We start from the raw sequence: 10,022 nt of genomic DNA on the forward strand, positions 1-10,022 counted from the left end.
TGAAAAGAAATTCATACATGTGACGAAAGTTGTTTAATAATTGCATCACAACTAACTCCGGCCGGCCCGCAAAGTAACTGCAGCAGAAGGAAAAGCGGTTCAAACGGCACGCGGAAGGATGCAGGTGCGGGAGGAAAACCAAACCACCCTCCCTCTCTCCTCCCCTCGTTGTTTTGTCCTTCCAACCAGAGCACCCCGTTGCGTACGAACCCTTGTTCCCTTCGCCCCGCCGATCGCGTGGATTTAATCACCGGATGTTTTCTGGGCGAGCCAATTTTCCCGACTTTACAATCTACTGGTTTTTAGCCTAAACAGCTCATTTTTTATTGTATTCGGATTTTCGAAACGAACGGAACTTGTTCTCCGTTTTGTTTTAGTAACGGTCCCTTTTTCGGGCTTTGCTACCGACCGAAAATTCCCCCATGTTGAGGGTGAGTCTGAAGCCAACCCCCAGCGGTCATTGACTCGGAACCGAACCCCGATCTCGGCTAGGTGGAAAATGGCTGGACAGTGTCCGTGCCTGCGTGTTGCGATGGAAGCGGCGGTGGCGATAAATATTTCCGTCTGCTTTCGGCCACACTCGACAGCGTTTTCCGTACGATCATCGATTGATCCTTAACCTCCCCGGCAAGAAGCCGGTTTCTACATCTGTCCTAAGTAAATGGTGGGGGAAGGACAGGAAAATTAACAAAATCACCGACTTTTACCTGGACAGAACATCCAGAATCAAATGTGCATCTCGCCAGAGAACAGTTGATTACATTATTGCTATAAGGTAACTTGCATCTTGGTACAAGAAAAAACCTTAAAAATCGTGAACTGCTTACTGTTGATGTTATTTATTCAGCTCGGATAAGCCACATTCCTCCATCATTCCTGGTCATCGTTTAGTGCAAGGTTTTCTTACAATGACTATGAGCTGCCAATTTAAATCCGTTTGTTACTGTAACAGTATTACAACACTTCAATGGTTTAACATTGCGTTGCAAAGCAGCCATGATTTTATTATATTTTGAAGCTTTTCAAACAACAAATTTTTACAATCATCATTTTATCTCAACATTTGTGAATCTCACATAAGAACAAAACGGAATAGGATGTTTATAAGAAAATGGTTTCTTAAACCATATTAGACATGAAAACATTATAAATGCATTTCTTTTAATTAATAATTTAAATATCACCAATTTCCAATCACCCAGTTTGCTCCTATTGGTTGCTTATTTAGCCACAAACAAGTGCTTTAACGATTTTGACTGTTCAAATGTTTTCATAATATCATTAGCAAGTGTTCTTTGGTTTTTTTCGACGAAAATATAAACTTAAAAACCTTAGTTACTATTCTGAGTACGAAAAGTGGCTTCAATGGTGATAATGTTGTCAGCAATTGTCACGGTTACAATACTGGCAGCATTTTGAGTCAAATAATTGATCGAAGCTATCGGATAAGTCATCCCAAAGTGGTGGTTATAGTTCAATAAAATCCTAGCTCTAAGACGAAATCAATAAAATAGCGTTATTTGTTCTAGTATGTAAGTTAAACCTTCCCACTCTGTAATATAAAAGCACCATAATTCATAGTTTCTAAACATGTTGTATTAGTATGTTGGATTCCTTACGAATTGAAAAGGAATGTCTGCAAAATGTTTTGGTCTAGGAGTAACTTCAAAAATAAATTACAGTCGAACCATATTCAGTCTTTTCAACATTTTCTGTATTACCACCACTATTAGTACTCGATACCACAACTATAGGAACCTTTCCACAAAAAAATAATAGAAATAAAAGGTTTTTATCGTGTATTTTTCATGGTGTATGATGAAAGAAGATGTTTTTTCAGAAGAATAATGTTGTTTCGATCATTATTTGTGTAAATATGTAATACATTGTGTTCTTGACGATTATAAATTACATTATATTTTAAGTTAGATGACTAAATGTGCCCCTTTTGGTTCGATTGACTTCAATATTATTGCATTTTGTACACTTTCAAACATTTTTCTAGAACATTTCTCGATTTGCTACAGCCTTTATGAGACTGAAGCAAGCCAAAGCAATGATCAATTATTATTTTCATTAGACACTAAATTTAATGTCCATTCCAAAAAGGACTTCCATACATCTAAGACAGCCACTCTTTCCATCACAAAAAAACGGGTTGGACGATCACATCGACATATACATTGAGATATTTTTAATACGCTTCTTCTGCATTTCCGAAAAGGGTTCCAAGAATTTTCATTTAATCAAATTTTCATTAGACCTCAAATAATATCGATTTACCATAGTTGGCACTAAAATTCTTTGCAAAGTGTTATAAATGATATCTTCACATGAAAATGTGGTTCAATTTGAAAACATTCGATGTAAAATTGACTAGAAATAACGCGATCTTTGAGATGAAATTGAATGTAATCAATTTTCAATTCAAACATTAGTTGAATTGAAATACAGGAGTGGCCTTGCTTCGGTATAGAAAACGAGGTGCATGGTGGAAAACTGCATTTTTGAGCCGGTCTCGGACCAACACCCCCTTAGGCCTGGACCGCCCAGCGGGGTGGTGACTCGTTCCCAATCGGTTCGTTTCCCATATATTACGCTTTTTATTTGTCCTCCGGGGGCTACTGTTTTTTACGGCGTCCGGTCCGGGAGCGATCCGGCGCCTCTCGGTTACTTACGCCGTTTCGCAGAATCCATGGGCGGACGACGCCAGCACGTCGAAGCGCTGCGGCCAAATTTAGCGCACACATTAAATAAAAAATAGCTAAACAACCAACCCCAAAGTGAGGGTGCGTGCACTGACAGCTGTGGTGGAAGAGAAGTGGGTTGAAAAGGGAGACAGGAGGGGGTACTGCATTTTACAACGTTGCCGTTTAGATGCATTCGAACTGCCCGGCGTCGTCGTCGTCGTCGTCGTCGTTGTCTTTATGGGGACGTTTCTACACAACAGTTACGATTTTCCCTGCAGATGGCTGGCACCTATGCCTTGCTTCCATTCTAACCGCAGGAGGGGGGGATGGTTAAAATAGTAGCCAAGACACCTTCTCACCCCCACCCGCCACCTCCTTTTTGCTCATTTATCTCACATGCACGCACACAGACGTGCGTTGCATCGGACTGCATTCGACCAGAGACTTTGGAGTAATATACACCAGAAGGCATATTAATCTATACATAGACCCTGCAGGCATAAACAAGAGCAGAACAAGAGCACAGTTGCTCCCTTCACCTCCCCCCACCCTCCCCACACAGCCACCCACTAGCGACTCGTTCGTTTTCCACCCCCAAAGGCGTACGGTGTAAGTAATTGCGACAAATATTGCATTGCAGGCACAAGTGACGAAAACAAAACGCGTACACAACAAGGCCTAGGAAAATGGATGGAAAACACGCCGAGCGCTTGCGGTCAGCCGCCTGGGTGTTCCCTCAATAAGATCGAGCGTTTTGCGATTCTTTATATACGTGGCTTGAGTTTGCCGAGCGGTTGGAGCAGGACCTCCAACCCGTGAACATTTGCTTCAGACACCCAAGCTGAGGTAAATGTAGAGAAACAATCAAACAAGGTAAAAAAATGCTCCCGTAGAATAAGCTGATTCATTTAAATTATAACATCTTCTAGTGAAAGATCAATTTATTGTATCTTAAAAAATACCGTTTTACTATTGTCTTTGTTTTGGAATTTGTTTTGTATGCAGTGCAGAATATGTTTTTAGTGCAGTCTTGTAAGTGAAGATGATATTTTATTAAAATTCATTTGAAACATCTGAGAGAACATTTCTTTTTGAAATTGTTTTTGATTATTCTTTTTTCAGCGACGATGCTGCTTTATGAGACTTCCAACGGACATAGAACAAGACGTTAAGCCATATTTTAATGATAGAATATACCCTCTATAACTTAAATAAAATTACGTTTTTAATATCCATTGTCCTGTTAGTTAGTACAAATAAAAATATTGAAAATCGTTTCGCAACGTCAGGTACAAAACAAATTTGATTGATTGGAAATTATTCTACAATTATTATAAATTATTTAAAACAGGTATTCTAGCAGACAACAGGTAATGCACCATATAGCAATGTTGTATGGAAACAATCGAACATAAGCCCAAACCCAAACAGTTTGAAACGAAAATAAGGAATGCCAATTGGTACAACTCGTTTTTCAGCCGGGATGAGAGGAAAATTACTAACTTAAAAAGTAATTACAGAGTGTCCAAACAATGATGAATCGCTTTTCCTTCAAACGATGTACAACTAAAATTTTCATTCATTCCTTTGTTTAGGAACACAGGTTATTTTTCGTAGATTTGATGGTGTTTTGCAAAACAGCAGCGTTTGTAAAGTCAGTTTTGGTCATGAATAAAAGAAACCACAGGCGTTCTAGCGGCTCAAGCTGTTATAATTTGAAGCCCATAAAACATACACATCATACATTATGTCCTTTGAAAAAATATAAAATTTCAATAAACATTGAACCAAAAAAGCATTAAAATTTAGATTAAACTACAATTTACCTGAATGTTATTTCATTCAAATGTTTTTTATTTGACTGATTTCATGCGATAGCATCAATAACTATTGAAGAAAATGCATGATATCATTTTTTATGACGAAAACTGACAAATAATTTAATAAAATAACGTTTCACCCGTTTTAAACTGGAAAAGTATTTTTTAGTTTTAGTTTGAAAAAAAAAGTTAAAACAATTTCAAGTGTTATTTCTGTGTTTTGATATGTGCAAAATACTACTTTTTCCAATACATATACATATGTCCATCACTGATAATTTTCCTCAATTGTATAAAATCTTTAAACTGATCACTCAAATACACGTTAGTGCATCATTTTTTTTCATTATAACTCCAACAAAAGCACGAAAAGGCTACGTTTAGTGACGTTTTCTTCATCAGAACATATCATATTTTTTTGTTCAGTTGCATCATTCTCTGATTCTCTTTTTTACCTATCTTTAAATGGACTAGGTAAACGTCTAAAATGTAGATACTTTTACTCTGGTTATGGAAAATGGTAACCCCAGTGAATGGCCCTTAAAGTAGGAAAGTCCGTGGCACGAAGCATTTTCACGCGGACTGTGGTGAGGAAAGGAAATGGAGTCCAGCGGTGCACGCAGCATCTATCTGCGTGCGGATGCAAAAAGGTGCATCATCGCCGATCGATGAAAGAAAACCCCCAAACCGAACCCGACGAGGGTCGAAGGAGAAAAGGGGTTGTTCGTTTGGGTTTCGGCCAATCGTTCTTCGGCACGTTCCGTTCGGGCTGCACTCTGAGCTTCGTGTGGTCAATGGGGGATGGGGGTTGAAAGGAACAGGATGGGCTCCCGAAGTCACCCCCCGCGGACCCTTTTATTGTCCGGGAAAACTGACCAAAGGCTTCGCTGGACCAGATCGCCGAAGTACCTTTGCGCTCCGAATGCAAAGTACATCGTCCTGGCTCGGTGAAACTCGTTCGCAAATGCACTACAGATAGGTGGAAAGGGTTGACGGAAATGGGAGACGGATTTATAGAGGGGTTAAAATGCATATGTCAGCCCCCGAGAACGAATGCCGTTGATTTGTGCAGCCCTCGAACCTCACTGTCAAGGCGAATCGGGAATGCTTTCGGAGCCTCTCGTTTTGGAGCCCTTTTTCAAGTGCGCCTATGCGTTAACGTGTGTGCGCGTGTGCGTGAAGAGCGTTGCTAAGCGAATGCACTCGGCTGCAAGGATGCATCCCCAGGCAGGTTTCGAGTGTTGTTTGCCAAATAACTGACCAGCATCACCAGCAGTAATATGCCACACACCAAGCATAAATGCTAAGCTCACACACCCACACACACACACGTGTCACACGCGTCGCTTTCTCCTACAGGCACGTGTAAGATCGGTAAAGCGTACCGAAAACTACATCTCCGACGATCGCACTCCTCCAGAGTTTCCTTCGTAATCATCTGGTGTTCATTTTGATAATATTTTCTTTTTATTCCCAACGCCTTGCGCGGAAAAATTGCAACCGCACAGTGGGACGACAGGAGCAACATACGCCAAACAATGTAGGGCACAGTGGGGCTCCATCGAGCCACAGTTGGTCTCCATCTTCCTTTCGGCGTGCATAATGTTTTGCTGACTGAATCGAACGCCTTTATTCCGAAAGAAGACGCCAAAGCTAATCGATCGTTATCAAATCAAATCGTCCAATAAATAGCTAATAAACGATCGTTTATTCGATAACGATCGATTAGCTTTGGCAGTCTTCTTTCGGAATAAAAGCTTCAGATTCAATCAATAAAACACTATGCACACCAATAAATAGCTCCAATAAATAGCTAATAAAAGATCGTTTATTTGATAACGATCGATAAGTTCGAGCAGTTTGAGTTTTCCTCAATACTCAAACACAACTTTTTTGGCAACTATTTTCCAACACCTAACAGTTAACAGCTTCCTGTTAACGCTAACGTCGTTGGTAAGTCAAACCGTACGAATGCCATCGAAAACTAAACGATCGTTATTGCTGTAGATTAATCAAACATGTATGAGGCTTTCCAAACTTTCAGAAATCTTTCCAACGCAGGCATGCATGGATCCAACGACCAAAATAAGGGTCTCCCTTAACAATTCTTCATGAATCCTTCATTGAAAGATTCATGCATCTATCTCTGAATTACTGTCTACATCAATATAATGATCACTTCTAGAAAACAACATCCCAGGAATTCGAGAAAATGTTCTACTATAGTTGAGAAGGCTCGTAACCTTCTTTGAACTGCACTGTCAAGACTCTTCTTTTTATTTATGTAGTGAGCGTCTCGGGACAAACGTGCTATGCAGGGTTGATCGAATTTTTGCGTACATTCAACCCCCAAATCGCAGTTTTAACAAGTGTGTTTCAAGATCCAAAAAGTCTTTGAGAAATGATAACATTTGATTCCTTCTTTTATGACGATCAAACCAACCATTCTGGGGAGATCTTCATTACCAAAACTCCTGTACTGATTTTTTGTTTTACATACAAGGACGCGTGACGATTGCTCTCTTAGGTTGAATCTCTGCGTATTATTGACCATTTTAGTGCTGTAAAATTTATCTGAAAATTGTGACATGGTGAAAAACGACTTGTTCAAATTTACTGCAAAAATTCGTCACGAATCCTGTATTTATTTAAAAAATGCAAATGGAGGGGTTGCCCACGAATCATTTAAGCGACTTAGTATTTGTTTCCCTTTATCTACGTGGATAGTTAGCTCTTACGAACAGGGGATCCGAAGCCAAATATGCACGTGTAATTCGATTTGGTTAACCTGTTCGACGAGGTGGTTAGAAATTGAGTACCGGGAAATAATTTATCCAGCATTGCTGAGTAGCTGGTACTGGAAATTATTTGGTTAAAAAAATTGCATCTCTTTTTCAGTGTGTTATTTATCTCATACAATGTACTGTACATAGTTCATCAACGCTTAAGATCACACTAAGCAACACTAAGATGCATAATGCCCCCCGTTACCGTAAACACGGAACGCACTGATGCGGAAAGTGCGTTAAAGAGTGAAAAGGAGGTAGAAAGGCAATCAACATAACAAGAAACAGGCATCGGACTTGCGGTCGAGGAGCAAGCGATCAAAATGGACAAACAACATACAATGTGTGTAACAACTTATTGTGAAAAGGAAAAAAAAAGTGTTGCTGGTACTAACCTATTTGTTGTTGTTTTAACAGCGACCGGGAACACAACGACACAACAATTTAAAAAAAACTGACGCCTGCCGGGTGGTGTGTGTGTGTGTGTGGCCCGAGGTGGTCCGGGGAAGGACGAGCGGGCCCCGCACCGTGGGCCGGGGTTGTATCCGTCACAGGAAGTGACTCCGGCGGTGTTTGGCGTTCCGTTTGTCGTGCGTGTGTTGTGCGATTAATTGTTGTTATCAAATTCCAGGTGTTGTTGTTGTTGTGGTTGCCGTCCGAGGCAGTTGTGTTTGCGGCCGATTGTTTTGCTGCTGCTGCTGCTGCTGCTGCTGGTTGATTACGTTGCGAGGTTGATGGTTGGGACCGTTGACGTTTCGGTTTGAAGGCTGTTCCGATTTCCGACTCCCGGAGTCGCACTCCGGACGGCCATCCGGCCCTTTGGATCTGTGCGTGCGCGTGTTTGTTGTGTGCGTCCACTGGCCGCCTACCGGTGCTGTGTGCCGCGCCGGAAGCTAACCCCGTGCCGACCGCCGTGAAAAACACCGTGTTTGCGTGCACGTGCTAGAATACGGGAGGAAAAATACACACTTCGGTATCACTTGCTTGTCTGTCACTGCCCAGCACCCAGCAGCAATTACTCGTGCCGTCGGCCAGCGACGGCGGGTTGACGGCGATATTTGTTTTTATTTTTTAAAACACCACTACACTGCCGCGGAGACCACCCGCCGCTCCCACCACCCCCACCCCCCGGACAGCGCTTTTTTCGCGGTCCCTAGCTCACTAACTCTCTCTCTCTCTCGTTCTCTCTCCCTCCCGCTTTGCTACACACCGAAGGGGGTGCATCGGACGGGGTGGCTTGCAACAACAAAAAGAAAGAGAGAGAGAGAGGGGAAAAACAACCCTTGCCTAAAACCGAACTCTCCCTCTCTCTCTCCCTCGTTCGGGAAAAAACGAAAGAGCCAAAAAAAAAAGAACAACGGGGGAAACTAAATCCGCCGCACGCGCACTAACGAAACAAAGGTGCCCCCGGTGTGCTCGCGGTTCCACGGCATTGGGAGAAAGTAACGTTTTTTTTTTGGTGGTGGACACACGGGACACAATCCCAAACAACACTCCCTCCCTGTGAGCACTATAAAAACAGAAGATAACAGAAGCAAGCGGAAGAACGAAACTGAAAAGCGTACAAAGCAAACCGGGGAGCAGCGAAAGGGGTTGGAGAGAGCGCGCGAGGGGGAGGGATAGAGTGGCGCTAGTGCAACCATAAACTACGCCAGCTCGCCATTATCCTCGCGTTTTCCCCGCGTTCCTGGTATTGGTGGAGCGCGGTCACAAACGGGGTAAAAATACGTTCGTGAATGGCTTGGCGCGGGGGTGTGGGGCTGCACAGGGATGTCCATTGCGTGGGGTGCCCAACCGATGAGGGGATAGCACAGGGAAAAGGGCATAAACGCACGGGAAACACACACACTTTCGCACACTCGCACATTTACGCACCCTGGACGATGTTTAGTAATACAATCGCGATCCCTCACACAATGCGTGCGGGAGAGCGTTTCTGGTTGATCGATTTTTCCCCGTGTTTTTCCCAACCCCCTGCCGTCACCGTTTTCCCGCACCATCTTGGGAAAGGGCGCGTGGCCAACACACACATATAGCTCACACGTACGTACCGCCAGCCGTCGCGAGGCGGCACATTACACTCAAACACATCAAGCACAACACCGTGGCCGCGCGATGCTGCGCAGGCGTTTAAAACAGATTGGCGACCGATGAACAATACGGCACAGGGCGCCTGATGACAGCCGCTGCCTGACACAGGGTGCCCCATCCTGCACGTGTGTCAAACGTGAAACTCTAAATTAAATGAACAAAAAGGCACCAGATATAAAGTATAACTAAGTAAATCGAAGGACATTTCACTTTTTACGAAGATCAAGAAAGTGGGTTATCCTGCTAGAAATAACCACTAAATCATATAACATTCAAACATATTCCGCCACCAGAACAGTTTGCAAAAACGTTTTTCTACATGTTTTTCAAAATCAGGTTGCACGAAAAGTGTGGGTCAAGCTCTTCTTATTATTCAAAAAGGATCGATCCGATAGAATTCCTTGCTAGAGCCTAATGAAAAACGAAACGTTCAAATCAAACGTTCGTTTTAAAAAAGGTATTAAGTCCATCAGGATATCAATGCTACTAAAGGAATTGAGATAAGATGTAAAAAGTACAGACTACTTCCGAAAAATGTGCTCCTTCAAGGTTCAACTGTTCCATTTGAATACATTTTTCGAAATTTGAAGTAAAGTAGACAATGAAAAAGGATATAGTGAGTCAGGCGGCCAACA

This window comes from Anopheles ziemanni, chromosome X (assembly GCF_943734765.1).
Source record: "Anopheles ziemanni chromosome X, idAnoZiCoDA_A2_x.2, whole genome shotgun sequence".
In the NCBI taxonomy this organism is placed as follows: Eukaryota; Metazoa; Arthropoda; class Insecta; order Diptera; family Culicidae; genus Anopheles; species Anopheles ziemanni.